The following is an 18,471-nucleotide window of genomic DNA, read 5'->3' as shown; positions in this document are numbered from 1 at the left end:
TTCTAATTCACAGAATTATCTTTCATTTTATGTGTATGTTGAACAACTTTAAACTCTGGCAACATATAAAACTTAATTACAAAACGAAACAAATACCCACCATTCATGAGCATATTAAAACATTTTCTTTTCCACTCCAAGGGATACTTGCAAGAAAATGTATCTCAATAGCAATGCCATGCGATATAACATCAGCAACACCAGCATTTAAACACTTCCCACAACAACAAATGAGACAACACCAAGTACAAACGCTCCCAAATAATGAGCCAACTTGTAATGATGGTGGTCTGAGACGAAATGGGTCGTCGTCGTCGTCGTCTGTAGGAAATAAGAAAAGTTGATGTGTGTAATTGTGACGCCGCCGGAAGCCCAACAAATCCTGCGAAGAAACTTTGGGCTCGCCAAAGTTATTCGAAGAATAACAAACAACTTTGCTTATGGTTATAATTAAAATGAAATTTATGGATCTATGTAAAGATGTGAACACCTCAATGCTGTCCCACACCCCACTTAGTGCCATTAGTGTTGTAAGAATGAAAAGATTTTGCAAAGCTTCTCTGGCAAATGACCCAAAAATTTTTGAAAATTATCATATTCGCCCAAACAGGGCCATGTGGGCACTAGGAAAATTTCAATTTGTATCTCCCTCTCCCATCCATCCCTCTTTTCATTTCAGAACCAAATCCTAGCACTTGCAATGCATTTGAAAAGTCTTAATTAATATGGCACACAGCGGGCACGTTGGAGGACTACAGACATCAGTTGCATTAACCAATATCCGTTTTGCAAGTCCTTTTACGATTTGTATTAGCATACAGGCGGCAAGGGGGAGAACCAACATAATGTCGATTATGTCGGTCGATTGATGTTGCAACAAATTGAGTTGCAAAGACACATTCGAAATCAATTCGAATCAGCAGCATCAACAACATAGTCATCGTTTACCTATTACAAGTTGCAACAACCCCAATCTGTTTCTCTCGTAGCATAATTTCGGCCTAAACACACACTAGTGCCCGTGTGCATCTCATAAATATGTGATGCCAGCCAAGCAATGCATTTATGAATGCCAAATATATGAAGAGGCACCTCACACATAAACATATGGAGCAAATAGACTACAAACCGACCAGCCCCTTGGGTGGGCAAAATAAATTTCCAAATTTGAAGTTTTATGAAAATTTGAAATGAAACGCATTTGGCATTCGAAGAAATGCATAGGCTTTGAAGGGTGAAGGATATCGTAGGAGCTTACATAATCAACATATCAAAATAGCAAATTACTAATGGCAGAGTTGTTCTTGATCAAAGTTTTTCTGATGTTACAAATTCATTTGAAAGCACGCAGTATACTTCTGGGTGATTTAATATCATATGACCCAATAGTGGGAAAACATAATCTATAGGACTTGCAAAGAGAGAAAAGCACAAGTGGTCATAGAGACACTGATGATGCAAAACGCAGTAGAGGTTCAAATGAAACTAGACTGCAAGTTTTCGGCCCAGCGTTAGCAAAAATCTTTTTTAACAATGAGTCAAAATTTCTTTGGATAGTCATGCATTGATTATGGCTTGAAGATTTTAAGAATCAAGGCTTTTAAGAACGATTGACTTAATCAGACTGAAATCCCCATATTCCCCATATTCCCCATATTCGTTCATATTAACAAAAATAGTGAGATATTTTTTATAATTTATATATGAACGAATTCATAGTGAAGTGAATTAAATAACAAATGTTACAATTTCCTATATTACTTTATATGTATGTAACTCTGCAAATTTTTGGATAATATGCTCACGCCATTCCGGCAAACACATTTGAATACTAATATATCTCGGTGAATGCAACTTTACTTACAATTCAATTCAATTTACCCAACTGCTATATTGTTTTTTACTAGGAGAAAGGGGTTTACAAATACTTGGAGAATGTATATATTGCACAAACTAAATTATATTTGATATTCTCCTGTAAGGCTAGTATGTAGTAGACAGTCTATAAAACAAGCACATCGGATATACATACATCTCAAGTGTAAGTAAATACAAATCTATATGTATAGAGGATAATAGATGTGCGTCAAAGTGAAGTGACGCATGGCAAAGTGAGCTATCTCGCATTTTAAAAGTATGTAGATTCAATTTCGTTTTCGTAGACTATTTATAAGCAAAGTTTTATATCAAAACAAAAGTGAATCAAAGTTGAAACCAGCAAGGAAAGGCAAAACTCGGGTGGTGCCGACTGTATAATACCCCACACCTACACTATAAGTACAAAATGGGAACTATATATAATTCTGAACCAATTGTGATGGACCTCGATGGATGTTTCCAGATGGGTTATTAAACAATCCGTATCAAATTTCGAGCAAATATGTTTAAACTGTAATAACTACGCTTGACAAATGAAAACATTATTGCAAATTACCCAAAATCTGATGAACACATTTATGGGAGCTATATCTAAATCTGAACCGATTTTTTCCAATTTCAATAGGCTTCGTCTCTACGGCAAAAAAAAAATTATGTGCCAAATTTGAAGACGATCGGATAAAAATTGCGACCTGAAATTTGTACACATATTAACATGGACAGACGAACAGAAAGTGATTCTGAGTAGATCGGTATACTTATTAATGGGTCTATCACTCTTCTTCTTCTTAAAATGCTTGTATATCCTTCGGGGAGCTTTTGTCTTATGCTACAGTGAAACATCTTCGATGATGCCACATTGTAGAAAATTATACCTCTTATTTATCCTTTAAGTGTTGATGGAGGATAGTCGATTTCTTGAAGGGGAGTGGTATTTGAACAATAAGATAATCAAAGTTCTGAAAGAAACTACAAAATCTAAAAATTTTTTCCCAGATAAAATACCCTAACTCCATTACTTACTTAAAATGCTTGTATATCCTTTTAATCGTTGAAGAGAGATAACCCACTTCAATAATAACCTACTCATATGTAACTGCAAGCACCAACAGCCTTCGCTATTATTGCCGCTGCGGGTGAAAATGAAAAATCCTTCAGTGAAATGAAATTTCGGCACCATGAAACAAAATTCATAAACTCTACTCCGTTTTCATAATGCCTGAAACCCCAAGAGTGAGTGGAATGGGTTGGCGAGAGCATAGGGCTCTTATATAGCTGCTTACGAAAAACGTGAGCTGTTTATTTAAAACATATTCCCTTTTTTTTGTTGGGAAGTAGTATTTCAACACGCTCGATACTCGAAGCTGCTTCATTTGCAGTGTTGTTATTTGGCCCGGCACAACTTTATAGCTTTACAATGTTGATGGTGAAAATGTGTAACATCAACACTCTGCTACCACTTCCCTCTTCTGCAATGTCAAAGTTAACTTTGTTGTTTATGGCAAATGAACAACAATATGAACAAATACAATGTCGATGCCATAAAAAACTATAACATCATACAGCATTTTATGACCGCCAATGTCGAGAGCGTCATCATTAACATTTTTGTTTCACTTTTTCCATGCAGCCTTCAGCTGAATGTTGGATGTTACTGTCCGAGCGAGTGTCCTTCAGCTGAGTAGTTATGTTTTATTGCCAACACACAGCAAGGGATCATATTTCATTTAATAACTTAACAATCCATTGTTTAAATACAATTTTATATAGGAAAAAAAATCAACTATTTTTATAAATATAAACAAGCGCGTTATTACAACTTCTGATTCGTTGTATATTAAATGTGTCAACTGACATTTGCAGAACTTGAAGGAAGGTAATAATATCAGCACAAGGGAAGAAACGATTTTCAAAGTGTTTTATAGAAATTGAGTCATTCTATTTAACTACAGAATGATGCCACACGTCGCACCAGATATTATGCACCATTTAAAATAAATTTTTGTAAAATTATTTATTAACTCTTAAATCCGGCTTACGCACTCTGTAGAAATTTAGTTCTTAGTTCGAGTATTGCAAACTAATAAACTTGGGTTGTCTAACGCGGCTAATCTACTCTGCTAATTATACCGATTTCATCCGAATCCGCCACTGCGGGTTCGAGCGCGTCGGCATTAGTCGAACAGCTGAACCTGTATCTGCAGGTTCAACACTATCTCATTTGTCTTCGGTACATGAAGAATTTCTGTCTTATCTATTACTGTGAGTTCAGCTTCAACTTAGTGGTCTGTAGAACGAACTTTGGGATCCCAAATGTGCGAATCAAAGCATGCGTCCATAGCTGCAGATATTTTGGCTGCACCGCATGGATTTAGTTCTTGCATCCGCAACAACTTATACTAAATAATTGGGTGACATTAAACTGCTATGTCTTTGTACTTATGTGCGCGGTCAATGACTTTCGTTTGTTTATTATAATTAGTATATATTGTGTAATGATACAGCTGCAATTAGCTGAAGTAAATAAATAACAAACTATATTTTGCAAAACAGATGCAGAGAAGAATATGGGAGATACACAAGCAGAAAGAAAATTATCAATGTAACATTAACTTCTGACATCCCACAACGAGTTTGAGCAGGTAGACTTTAACGCATTGAAACTGAACTAAGATACAAAATTACTGATGAGTACAACATTAAAAAGAAGAACTCCTAAAAACTAGAGAAAAGAGAACGATCATACACTAAAGTCTGGTTTAATTCAAATGAATTTTAAAAGAGGATATTCTAGAAGGAGAATACATTTTGTGTAGAACAATGAGATCAAATCAACGATCGAAATTAAATGGTGATCGTTTGTAAAAATTTAATGATAAGAAGTCATCTTCTTTGACTCGTAATCATTGCAATATACTTCTTTAATTTTTACTAATATTTTAATTTTATGAACAGGAATCTATATGGCATTTCAGTTCATTACTTTTATTACTAAAAATTTAGCATTATGTTCCTTTCACATCTACTATATCTACCTAATGTGTGTAAAATAGTTTGTTATTCTGTGTTATTTCCATCATGTGATTTTTATTTTACTCTAAAGTGAAAATACAAATCCTAGTGTTATTCAATTATGAGAAAATCTAATGACAACAGAGTACTTGACACGCTTTAAAATAACATCCATTGTCCCTGCGTGTGTGTGTCTATATTCCATGGAATGATCCAATTTCAGCTTTTAATTGCATTGCAAACAACTGCATTGAATCAAATGAATTGAAATGAAATATAATTAATTCAAAGCTGTCTAATAACAACAATAACAATGCATTATGCAACAACATTGAGCTCATACAATCACACAAATACAAATGCACACTTGCATACACTTGCAAATAATACCACCTGAGCTTTCATTTCCATTTATGATAAGCAATGAAAGCAACACAAACACCGACACATGAATGTGGCAAATACGGAAACACATGCATTTGAAATAATTATCCTGAAATACTCCACACATGATATGGCAAATACGCTTCAGGTGGTCTATTTAAATATGAATTATATATGAATATAATTTAACATTTGCTTTCAACTTGGATTCGTACAAATATCTCTACAACTACATATGCGCAGGAGATGACAGCGAGGACGTATTGCATGATGTTTGAAACTATGATTTTTCATCATCATAATTATGAAACTGAACTTATGGGATGTCATAATATAATATACTAGTTATCATTGAAGTGTAATAAGGTGTAGGAATCAAGGAGTAGTATGGCCTATGGGACTTAGCCTGACTACGAGGAGGCTTTATTAAAGGGTTAATAAATCCAATTCCTCACGGGTCCAAGAGTTCCTCATTGGTCTGTTTTACACAAGTCAACAGAGGGAGTCCTCCTGTTTCTGTAGAGTCCGAAAACCTTTGAGCAGAGGTTTCAACCCTACAAGAAGCGGCTTTTAAAGACGTGAACTTGGAGTCCATGAAGACCAGGTTTGCATGTCCGCCTATGCCGCTGAACGCATGAGTTCGAATCCTAACGAAAACATCCGAACAAATTTTCAGAACAATGACGTATTTTGTCAGGGATATGCGACTCCGTTCTCTTAATGGCCCATCAAAAGTTGCCAAGTTGCATCTCTTTGGTGGTGCTTTAAACTGGGCAAGATTATATTTCCAGGTTTCCTTGTTCTTCTCCGTGTTAAAAGAGCTCTTCTTGAATGACATGTTGTATTGTATTCTACAACTTTAATAAATTTGCAGTATGTAACAAAATCATTCCCAACAGGTAGCCAACGAGAAAACACACATCAACAACAAATTAACTTTCCTTTTCCTCCTTGAATTGGATGTCGACGGCGTGATTTTAATAAAAAAGCTCTAAAGGGCATTTCCGCAAACATTTTCTTTAAACCTGAGAATCATAATAAAGTCGCCAACGGGATTTTCTTGGATAATTTCAAATTAGGTACCTTCACCTAATTGTTAATGAAAACGAAGTATGTAAACCGATTTTTACAATCAATATCTATTACTATCTCATTTTGTTCATAGGTTATGCGACTTTTTGGAAAGATATAAGACATTTTCTGCTTTGAATTGGTATGTTTTAAAAAAATCGAGCTTTGTAGAGCTGTGACGTACGCAGGACGGTCGACAAGATACCTTCTTTGAACTCATTCATTTTAGACCTATCCATGTATACAAGAAGTCCCGAGAGGAGCGGATTACCCCAATTCCCAAGATCCTATTTCAGTCGTGCCACATATAGCTTGCCAAGCCCGGTACTGATCTCTGGGGCAAGGTAAAGTACCCCGAGAGAGCCGCTGAATGCCATTCTCGATGTTAGGCCTTTGCACCTGTATGTTGGGTGTATGGCAAGGAAGATCGACCTATGATTGAGGAATTCAGCTATCTGGTGCTCCTTAAACTTTGGGCATTTTTTTGTTCTGTTGGACAATGGCGATGCGGAGTGAAAGTAATTTATATGCGGTACTCTGAAATGGGATCTTCGGTCTGGGGGCACCCAGCCCATCCTGGGACTTTCTGTATACTCGGATGCGACAAAACTGAATGAATCGGTGCAGGAGTCTTCATAGAATTCCCTAGCATCAGGTATCATATAGGGTTTTGAACGGTTTCAGCTTTTTATAAGCGGTTGTATTTACGCGCCTGAAGGCAATAGAGACGAAGTTGATGCGAGAGAGTTGATTCCCGATCAGAATGTCACGAATTATGTGTACAGTCTGGCGGCGCTGAAGGCTCCGGCGTCGGGCCATGTGGCGTCAAGAATGGTTTGAGGATGCAAAGAACTTCTTCGAAAGTTAGGATAAGGGCTGCCAGGTTTCGCCTTGGTCCCGGACGATCAAGGTGTGGGTGGACCGAAGCGGTCGACGAGCTTGCCAGGAATAGCTGCAAGGAGCTTTGCCCTGTGTAAGCTTCTTGGTTGGGTCGACGCTTTCTACAATGATTAATCAATGAGGCATGGTTTGCAGGGAGGCAAAGGACCTGTGGTCGAGTATTTTACGGAACAGCACGTCGTTAATATTAGAACTACAGAAGCGTGACGTCATACTATAAATGGGAGTTCTGACTAGTCGCTGCAATTTCAAGTCTTTGAAGTTGCGTGAACGCTGGACTTTTGTAGAGGCTTAACTTGGCTGAATGGACCATACTCTCACTGGTAAGAATTTCTTCCCGGTTCTCTTGCTTTCGTTTTTCGTCTTCTGCGTTGATTTAAGGACGTAGTTTATTTTTTAGAAAATAATGTTGGACATTCATTTACGAAATAAAATAAGAATCAATCAGCGATCGATATTTGAAACGGGTGTTCATGTCCTTTAGTAAATAGAAAACTTAATTTAAGTTAGAAAATTGACCTTGGGGCAAGACAAGAATGAACTGTAGTTAAGGACGTAGTTTATTTTTTTAGATTTTAGATGTTGTTAGACATTCATCTACGTAGTTAAATAAAAATCAATCAGCGATCAACATTTGAAACGGGTGTTCATGTCCGTTAGTAAATAAGAAACTTAATTTAATTTAGGAAATTGACATTGGGACAAGACAAGAGTGTACTGTAGTTAAAGACATAGTTTATTTTATTAAATTATAGGTGCTGTTAGACATTCATCTACGAAGTAAAATAAAAATCAATCAGCATTCAACATTTGAAACGGGTGTTTATGTCCGTTAGTAATTAGGAAACTTAATTTAAGTTAGCAAATTGACCTTAGGACAAGAAAAGAGAGAACTGTAGTTCATTTTTTTAGATTATAAATGCAGTAAGACATTCATCTACAAACTAAAATAAGAATGAATCAGCGATCAAAATAATTTAAATTAAAGATATCATCTACATTTTCAAGTTTTGGTTCTTTGGCTAATTTTTATTGCTAAAATTCTTGCCTTTGCGTCTTGTTATTAAAGACAAAAATCTAAAACGAAGATTCCAAAGACAAGAGTGAACTGTAGTTAAAGACGTAGTTTATTATTTTTAGATTATAGATGCTGTTAGACATTCATCTACGAAGTAATATAAGAATCAATCAGCGATCAATTTTTGAAAAGGGTGGTCCGTCAGTAAATAGAAAACTTAATTTAAAGACGTCATCTAATTTTTGAAATTTTGATTCTTTGGCTAGTTTTTATTGCTAAAATCCTACGAATAAGGAAAAATCTTAAATTGTGGGCCAACATTACTTTCAGTTTAGAAACAAGCCTTAACATATAATACGTGCTTTAAATTGGACAATGTATACAATGCTTAACTAAGGACAACAAATACAGGACACTTGTAGCCTCTTACTCTTTTGGACAGTGAGAATCACTTAAAGATAAACAAAATATTTCAATGATTTTCTTCTGCTCATTTTACGATCTAAGTTGTCGATATAAACATCTCTTATCTCATTGGTATACATACTACATTCAAATGTTAATGACTTCTTGGCCTATCCAAAAACTACGGGTCAAGCGGCTGGTAATCTATGTTGCTAGGGGAGTGGCTGCACCAATTGATAGTTGTGTCCACAAATTATTTGTGAAAGTGAAAAGTGTTCCGTATACTCTGCCATTTCATCAAGGAGAATGTCACAAACAAGCAACGACAAATCCCCCGTATTATCGAAACATTTCTAGCTAAATGGATGCGTATTGTAGTAAAACTGTCGAATCCGGTGTAAAGAAAAGTTACATGCCGCACAAGAGTTACCGATGCATTCCGCAAAAACCACAGTTTGTGTGATTTATGGGCTGGTGGCATTATCGGTCAATTTTTCTTCAAGGACGACCGTGAAAGAAACGTTACCGTCAATTAAACCTTTCGAGTGGGCCATTTACCACTTGGCGCAAAAAGGCCCAGGCTGTTGTAGACTTTGTCAGTGTCAACATCTTTGTGAGGCAATGTTTTCACAACACTACAAATTGAGATGGTCACAAATGGAACTAATTACGTTTTTCATTAACTTAAACAAATAGACATATTTAAAGTTGGACACCATCACATATGTGGCAAGTCTTCTTTTGCATCCATTCCTTGATGCAAAAGCTGAGAATTTTCACATGAAATGGCTTCTTGACTCTGACGCCACTTATACAACAAAAACAGCAAAATGAAAAAAAAAACTCCAATTACTTTTATTGAGCTTTTTTGTTTGTTTCTCTGGAAATCAGTTAAGACCCTTCAATATCGCAAAGTGTAATTGATGGCTGGCCGATTAAGTTGTTTCAACTTTATCTGACTTGTTCTATGTCTCTCTCTCTCTCTCTCTGTTAGTTGTCTAGAGATGATGCTTAGTCGCTTCATCGACTAAAAGCTAAAACTGTCAATATTTTACTTTACTGTGCTCTTTCCTCTATTCATAGAGTAAATCCTCTATAAGTCCTTTTTTCTTGGGCAATCGACTACGGCTCAGTAAGAGCAGCATATAATGTGATTAACTTGTATTTTTTGCCGAAGCGACTTGGACTAGCAATGATGCTGTGATGTACAGCAGCTTTCGAAATACTTATCACTTTAGCCAAAACACTCGCTTTACTACACTATCTCGTATGCTCAAATCCACACCCACACATATTAACTTGAAATGACAGCTACTGAAAGTCCATGATAGGACCTAGAAGACGATACAAATTCGGGTAATTTGAAACGTTTTCGCAGGAATTTATCTCTAAACAGTTGTAATAAGGGTTGATTTTGATATGGCATTTCTAGCCTAAGGGTAGTATAGTGGAGTAGGGGGATAGCGAAGAGGACAATCTTCACACCACAATCACATAGACAATCTTTTGACCAAATAAACTTTTCGGCTAATATGAGTTCAGTTTTGATAACAGCGCTGAAATTGCCTTCCCATGTGTGTGTGTGTGTGTGTGCGGAAATGACATTGCAAGTGTGAGTACGTGTAAAACAAAGGTAACTTTTGGCATAATTTATGAGTTAACATGTGTCAACACGCTATCTTGGCCATAATTTAGTACCGGTATCATCCTGTGCAGGGAAGAGGGTAAATAACCAAGACTGTCTAAACTCACTTAGAGAGTAATGAAGATGATTTGAAGTAGGTGATTGTAACAAGAGAGTTGCATCAGGGAAGTTGTAAAGTAAAGTTGTTAAATTGAAGTTGATTCTTGCAAATACATTTTTGAGAGCACATATAAAGGGTGATTTTTTTGAGGTTAGGATTTTCATGCATTAGTATTTGACAGATCACGTGGGATTTCAGACATGGTGTCAAAGAGAAAGATGCTCAGTATGCTTTGACATTTCATCATGAATAGACTTACTAACGAGCAACGCTTGCAAATCATTGCATTTTATTACCAAAATCAGTGTTCGGTTCGAAATGTGTTCATTCACCGTAACGTTGCGTCCAACAGCATCTTTGAAAAAATACGGTCCAATGATTCCACCAGCGTACAAACCACACCAAACAGTGCATTTTTCGGGATGCATGGGCAGTTCTTGAGCGGCTTCTGGTTGCTCTTCACTCCAAATGCGGCAATTTTGCTTATTTACGTAGCCATTCAACCAGAAATGAGCCTCATCGCTGAACAAAATTTGTCAAAATTTGAACACATTTCGAACCGAACACTGATTTTGGTAATAAAATTCAATGATTTGCAAGCGTTGCTCGTTAGTAAGTCTATTCATGATGAAATGTCAAAGCATACTGAGCATCTTTCTCTTTGACACCATGTCTGAAATCCCACGTGATCTGTCAAATACTAATGCATGAAAATCCTAACCTCAAAAAAATCACCCTTTATTTACAGAAAGACTATATTTTTTGTTTGATGCAACTCAGTAAAGACCGCGAAATCATTACGGAAGGCTAATGATTTCAAATCCCTCAAATTATAGAGCACATTGTTTGATGAACATAGCATGTTGACATTAAAATTGAACACTTATAATGTTCAGTGTCCAATTTGATCTTACCTCATTGTTTTTGGGAATATATAATTCTTTTCTTCAAGGGTGAGCTATGAATACTTAACAATATTTTACGTATGTAGAATTCTCGGCTAATGTTGGCTTACTTCTTTCAAAGATGGCTACTTCAGAGAACAACACGCAGAGGTCAATACCGTCAATTGAGATTAGGGAGGAATCAAAATTGGTATCCGGTATCACCTACATATATAGAAAATAAACAATTTTCTTGCTTAAACCTTCAACTTAACCGACTTGAAGTTTATTTTCTTTCGTATTAAGCATAATCGAAGATTTTTTGAATGGCCATGAAAGCCAACCATAGTGTGAAGAGTTTCCTTTAAAAATTATCTGGTGTTTAGGCTTCAAAGGCCTGCATTGGTAGTTAGTAGGTTGGTAGCAGTTATATAGAAATTGTTGTAAAAACGCTTTTCAAGACATATGTTCTGTTTGTAGTGATGAGTGTCTTGTCTAACTTACCCCCTAAAAAGTCCATATTATTAAAATTTCAATAAGATTTATATAAATAATCAAACACTCACCAACTCTCCACATTTTCTTTGATTTCTTTCCTTTAGTTAAAAAAATTTATATATTCATGAGAAGTTTTTCTCTTATGTTTTCTTATGGTCTGGGTTTAATGCCTGGTTGAAATGTCTGCATAGCTGTTATTGCAAATTATATGAAATCTCTACTCTTAACAGCTTTGGAAACCATAAAAGTAAAACTGTCATTGTTGTTGTTAAACAAACAAACCTCCGCAACCCCACAAAATGTTGACTTCCGCAGCAATTTTCCTACTGCTGCTGCTCGACCAAAAGGAACCCCCAAGAATAATAAACTTTTATTTTATGCAAAAAAAAAGAGGAAGAAAGAAAGAAAACATGAAATGAAAACCAAATGCCGACCATTAAAGTAAAAGAGCAGAAAAAAACTAATTCAAACATCTTGGAGGCGGTTATCATTAGCCGCTTTTGTGCACAATTGGAGGATGATGAGGCCAATAATAATGGGGATTTCCTTAAACAAGACGCTTACACGAGCAAGAAATAAAGGCCAACTTCAAACTTTTTAGACGGCTTGGTATGTTTTTTTTTTTTTTTCTATAAAGATATTATGACTTAGGGATAATGGTACTGGGGGAGGGCTACTTAGAAAAATAACAGGCCAAGCTAATCACAAATCGTTAAGAAGCTGTTAACGTTGATGTATTTATGAGGGTTTTGCACAAATCAACATTGTAGATTTATTTGTAACTCCCACTCCCTTTCCAGCCAGCAGTAACCCTTACATTTTTAAGTTTTGCTATGATTTCTGGGTGATTACATTTTTTTTTTATTATTACTACTAGTAACGATGCTCTTGTGATATTTATAACTTTTAAGTTGTTGGCCATTATTCCATTTCTTTTTGGAGCATTTTAACAGTGGCGACTCTTAAGACAATGTGGCGTCTATTGTCAACACACTTGACTTGGTTAATAAAAAATAACTTTTTTCGTTTCCATGTTCTGCATCACTACTCATTGCTGCCCTAAGGCATAGAGATGCTAGACATGGTTGGTATTTCAAATATCATGGAAAACGGAAATTGAAACTATATACATATGCAGTATCCAGAACTTCCTTTTACATGCATGTCAGGGGGGGGCAAATGAATGAAAGGGGTTAAATGGTAGCATGAAAACATGACAGTTGGATAATAATTTTCTAGCAAATATTTATTGCTTTCAACGCTAACTACAACAATAATAGTAAAAAATTTACACCACATAAATTTTATGTTCACTGAAATGCAGCAGCAATTGTAATTTAGAACCAAAGAAAAGAAGTCTCTATTGTCGATAGTCAAAGAATTTCATTTTGCATGAAGCTAAGGCAAAGGGAAACACTTGGAGAAATATAAAAGAGGAATAGAGAAGAAAATAATAAAGTGAGTAGTGTAAATTTCAATAGGAAGCTAGTGTTATGAGGGAAGCTAGCGATATGCTAACCTCTGCGCTACGATGACCTCTGAATCTACACTACAGTCCATATAATTTAATGTTTGAAGATAATTTCATACAAATGTTGACCATGACTACGTCTCAAATGGGCCATCCCCTTAGACCAATTTTGGCATACTTTTTCCAACATTTCGACCGGAATCTTACGAATAAATGCTTCAATGTTGTCTTTCAATGCGTCAATTGAAGCGGGCTTGTCTGTATAGACTTAAGCTTTTACATAGCCCTACAAAAAATAGTCTAAAGGCGTTAAATCGCACGATCTAGGCGGCCAATTGAACGGTCCCGAATGTGAAATAAAATGTTCACCGAACTCGCCTCTCAATAAGTCTATTGTTACGCGTGCTGTGTGGCATGTGGCACCGTGTTGTTGAAACCACATGTCATGCAAGTCAAACTCTTGCATTTTGGACAAAAATGGTGGATAGCATCTCACGAAATTGATCACCATTCCCAGTTACGTTACAATTCGCATCATTATTGAAGAAGTACGGTCCAATGATGCCACCAGCCCATAAACCGCACCAAACTGTGACTTTTTCTGGATTCTTTGGTAGCTCTTGCAATGATTCTGGCTAATCTTCTCTTCAAAATCGGCAATTCTGCTTATTTACCTACCCGTTGAGCCAAAAATGAGCTTCGTCGTAAAATGGAAGAAGCGCGCGATGAACTTACTTAACAGAGCACGCATTTTGATAATAGAATTTAAGAATTTGCAAGCGTTGTTCGTTTGTAACACGATTCATGTTTAAATTATAGACCAAACTGAAGATGCTTACCAGTGAAACAAAACACGAAACGTGCGTGAGCTGTTTAAACCAGTGTTGCCAAAAAGATAATAGCTAAAAAATTACCCTTTAGTTGAACGCAGAATATGCTCACAAATCTACCATGCGAAATTTGTTTACGACAACATGTCGCTTAGTGACATATATAAAACAGAAAAGGGTTATTGTTGAGCTAAGAAACACTAATTGAGCGGCACTCATTTGTATGAGTCATCTAGAAAGTTCATAGTCTGCATAATTTAAGTATTTTCCGCACACCCCATGTATTAAGAATTTTCTTTAAAAATTAGTTTCTCGGTGTAGGATATTTAAAAATGTCATGCCTTTACAGAGAAATTCGTTTGCAACCTTTCTCTTTGTTTCATAGTTTATGTCTTGTGCCCGCTGTTTATAAATCATGCGTCTTTACTTCCTTTTGGCAACTCCAGCTATTGCATGACTTAAGCTAGGCCGGCCTCAGCAGGAAAATAGAAGGAGATAACGTTTTCAACAAGACAATGGAGAGAGTTTTTAAATAGAGACATGCAAAAGAAGCCTCAACATTTTAAACAACCATTCGAAACAAGGATGTTTTAACGGCTTCACTTTGAAATTGAAAAATTCCCTTAAAATCTCAACTTCTCAAAAAATCGCCAATTTTCTTCCCCATGGTGCATTACCTACATCTCTTTGTATATTCCCCCAAAATTAACCCTTTTGTTTACGCTTTTGCTTTGAGCCTTTTTCTATCATTCATCGAGTGGAAAAAAGCAGCCCCGTTGCTGGTGTTACATTTGAAAGCCTTTTTCATCATTAAGCCCGCATTCATCCAGCCATACATTCGAGCCTCAAAAGCGCTAAACAAACAGACGACCTACTGGAGGCAGTAGTTCAACAATTTGTTGCAGTTTTCTAGGCTATGGAGCAAACGATTCATTTCATCTTTCCACTTTTTGTCACTTTGATTCACAACGCCTTTGTCTGCTGTAACCGCCTTTGTCCGCAAGACACACAATTTCAATTTCAGCTCAAAGGGAAATGAATGCATGACAAACGGCAAAACAATTGATTTCAACCAACTTAGCAAGCAAAAGTTTAAACGCCACAAATAATTTACAAATAGTGAGAAGGAAATTAAAACAGAAATTTGTTTAGTTGGTGGTATTTTTTATAGTGCCGGTTAAATTATATCAAGTAATTCATTGAAACAGAACTTTTGCTTTACATTCAGTTCAACCATTAACCAACATAAAAGATAAGTTCAAGTTGTTCTTAGAGATCCAAGAGTAATTTCTTAGACTATTAATAATGTAGTTCACCAAATGTTAAATAGTTGATCATAATATTTACGGAACATGTTCTGTATACAACAAAGGCAATGTTGAAAGATAAGAGGAGTTGCACGCTAGAACCAGTTAATACTCTATTTACTTCTTCTCAGTTAAGAGTCTTGGCCACATTTATAAGTCCTACAAACTGTAGCAGGAGTCAGATGAGTATTCCTAACTGAAGAATAATCGTTCATTAACCTTCTTTCACGTACCATTTACATTATTGAAGGAAATGCTTTACTAGTAGTTACCCTTATCTCATATGATTGATCAGTTAGACCAATTTAAAATCCTTAAATTTGTTAGAATTGTTTTATCAATTACGATATTGAAGAGTTACATTTCGCATCATTCAATTCACTTATTCTTTATCAACGATCATTGCAATTGCAACTTCCTTTCCTTCCATGCCATAATTTAAACTCAAATGAACTTTCAACAATTCTTTATGGCCAACACATTCAATTAATTTGCGCGCTTCGAAAAATGCAACAAATTTGTTATAATTTTAATTATAACAACTTGTAGTTCGATTTTTTTCTATTTTTCTTATAAACTTCTTCGCATTTTCTACAGTTTAACTGCAATATTCGTACTCAGCTTGTGCCATTTGTCGATCGTATAAATTATGACATTTAATAGTTTTGCCATGTCACAGTGTTGTCGAAAGCCCCATGTGGTCCTTGTGAAGGCAGCACATGTTTAGACTATTGAATTTATGAGTACTGAACATGCTCTCTGTGGCCCCAAACAACAACTCCTAAGATGGGCATGAAACCGGATAAAAGAAGAAACTACAAATTTAGAAATATTGAGATCTCCTTTAAGCCGCTCGGGCTTAATGGAAGCTGAAGAGCAGCGAAAAAACTCTAACATGGATAGTAACCAGCCACGTACAAATAAAGTCATTAGTTGGCAAATCATAGTCATCAGCGCAAACATCATTCTAGATTTAGTCTTACTCTTCGATTATGGCAGATATTATGGCAAATAAAGAACATCTTCGGGAAGGTATTTGAAATGAGTTTGTTAAACATGTAGCGGGAAATGTTTTGATTGAGATGTTTTTTGGTTAAGACTTGAATGAAAGATTGTTCTTTCAATCACAAAATAAAATGTAAGATAAGTCAAATAATAAATTTAGTACAAGAATCGAGTTTTAGGTTTATGTGGGTAGCTTAGCGAAGATGTCGACATAGAATTTAATGCATATTGAAGATTATGTTGAAATGATGTCCGCCTTACAGGAAATTTTCTCAACTAAAAACAAAAGAACATAAATAAAACTAGAGGTTGGTCAAATCAAACCAAACAATAAGAATTTTCAGCGAATCAAACGTTTTCGAAAATCAAAAGACTGGTTTACATTGATGTCGTATCAACAGGATATTACAGACTATTAAAAACCTTATTATACTGAATAAACAATAATTTTTTCGTGAGCTCCAAACTTAAATCGAAAACTTATAAATAAGACATACAGTGGCACAGAAAAGAAATTTTTATATAATAAATTTTACCGACTTTATGTAAGGAGTGGTTAAAACTGCCATGATTGTCAGTATTGGTAAATAGTAGTAATTTAAAGAGGAACATAACACCCTAATTATCTATCAGGCAGTTTACTTAGCTGCCATTTATGTATGAAGACTTATCTGCGTCACTGAATTTGTCTAATTGACATTGCGCATATAACTTAAATACATACATATTTTCCATGAACATTCTTGTAAGGACCAGGGGATACCTCTTTTATATCAATGAATGCAGTCCTATTCAAGTTTTAGCTGTATGATATGGATCCCCTTTTTTTATGCCGAGTACGAAAAGCGTGAGGCTTAGCGACTCCACTTGTTGAAGAATTTTTTTTAGCATGGCTCGATACCATACAATTGTCGCCAGCATTTTGTAAGGGGATTATTGCCGTTGTAAAACATTTTTTCTTATATTCACGCCGTGACTTGAACCCAGACGTTCGGCGTCATAGGCAGACATGCTAACCCCTACGCCACCATGGTCCACGATAGCCCATAGAAAAAAAAAGGTTTTCATACGTATAGGATCTTCTAAAAAGTAAATCAGTGTGTTTCACACATGGCAAAGATGTAGCCGGGAGACAAGGTGAACTGACGAAGAACATATAATACGAGCAACTGAAAAATAATGATCTCTGCCGCCACTTTGGGATTAAAATAGTCCTGGTGGGAAGTATTACTTTTTAGCATTCTGAGTAGTTATGCACCCTGAAGCCAATTACCTCTTTTAAATCTTACCAAACCTATATATTGTAAAACATTCGGAAATTTTGTTTACTACATCCCTCTCCCCGGGGTAAGGGTATTAAAACTTCCTTCCCCAAGGCTAAGGGATCAAAACTGCCCTTCCCCAAGAAAAACGGTATGGTTGGGTTACCTACCGCTAAGGGTTGTGACCCTAAACCAACCATTCGCCAAGGGTTAGGACACTAAAACTGCCATTCGTCAAGATATTAGGGCTCTACCCCCACCCTTCCCGAAGGGTAAGGGTACAAGCTATCCTTCCCCAAATAAAAGGATACCAGAACCACATAAAAACGATATTAAAACTGCCTTTCCTTAAGAAAAAGGGGTATTTAAACCACCCCCGCAAATGGTAAGGTCACTAAAACTGCCCTTCCTTAAGAAAAAAAGGGTATTCAAAGTACCCTTCGTCAACCGTAATGGCACTTAAACATAACATTTTTTCTCAAGGGAAGGGGCATTAAAACATACTCTTTCTCAGGGGTAAAGGCACTCAAATAAACACTTTCTCAAGGATAATGGTACTCAGTCTACCCTTTCTCAAGGATAAGGGAATGAAACCCACCCCTTCACAGGAATAAGGGTACTAAAACTACCCTTCCTCAAGTGTAAAGGTACTAAAACTTCCCATTCTGAAGGGTGAGGATATTGAAGATATGCTTCCTCAAAGGTTAGGGTATAAATGTACGCTTTCGCAAGGTTAAGGGTACTAAAACTACCCATTCTCAAGGCAAGGGTTTTTAAACAATACATTCTCAAAGGTTATGG

The sequence above is a fragment of the Stomoxys calcitrans genome, chromosome 5 (assembly GCF_963082655.1).
Source record: "Stomoxys calcitrans chromosome 5, idStoCalc2.1, whole genome shotgun sequence".
Lineage (NCBI taxonomy): Eukaryota > Metazoa > Arthropoda > Insecta > Diptera > Muscidae > Stomoxys > Stomoxys calcitrans.
The sequence above is the reverse complement of the archived record's forward strand: the minus strand, read 5'-3'. Positions refer to the sequence as shown.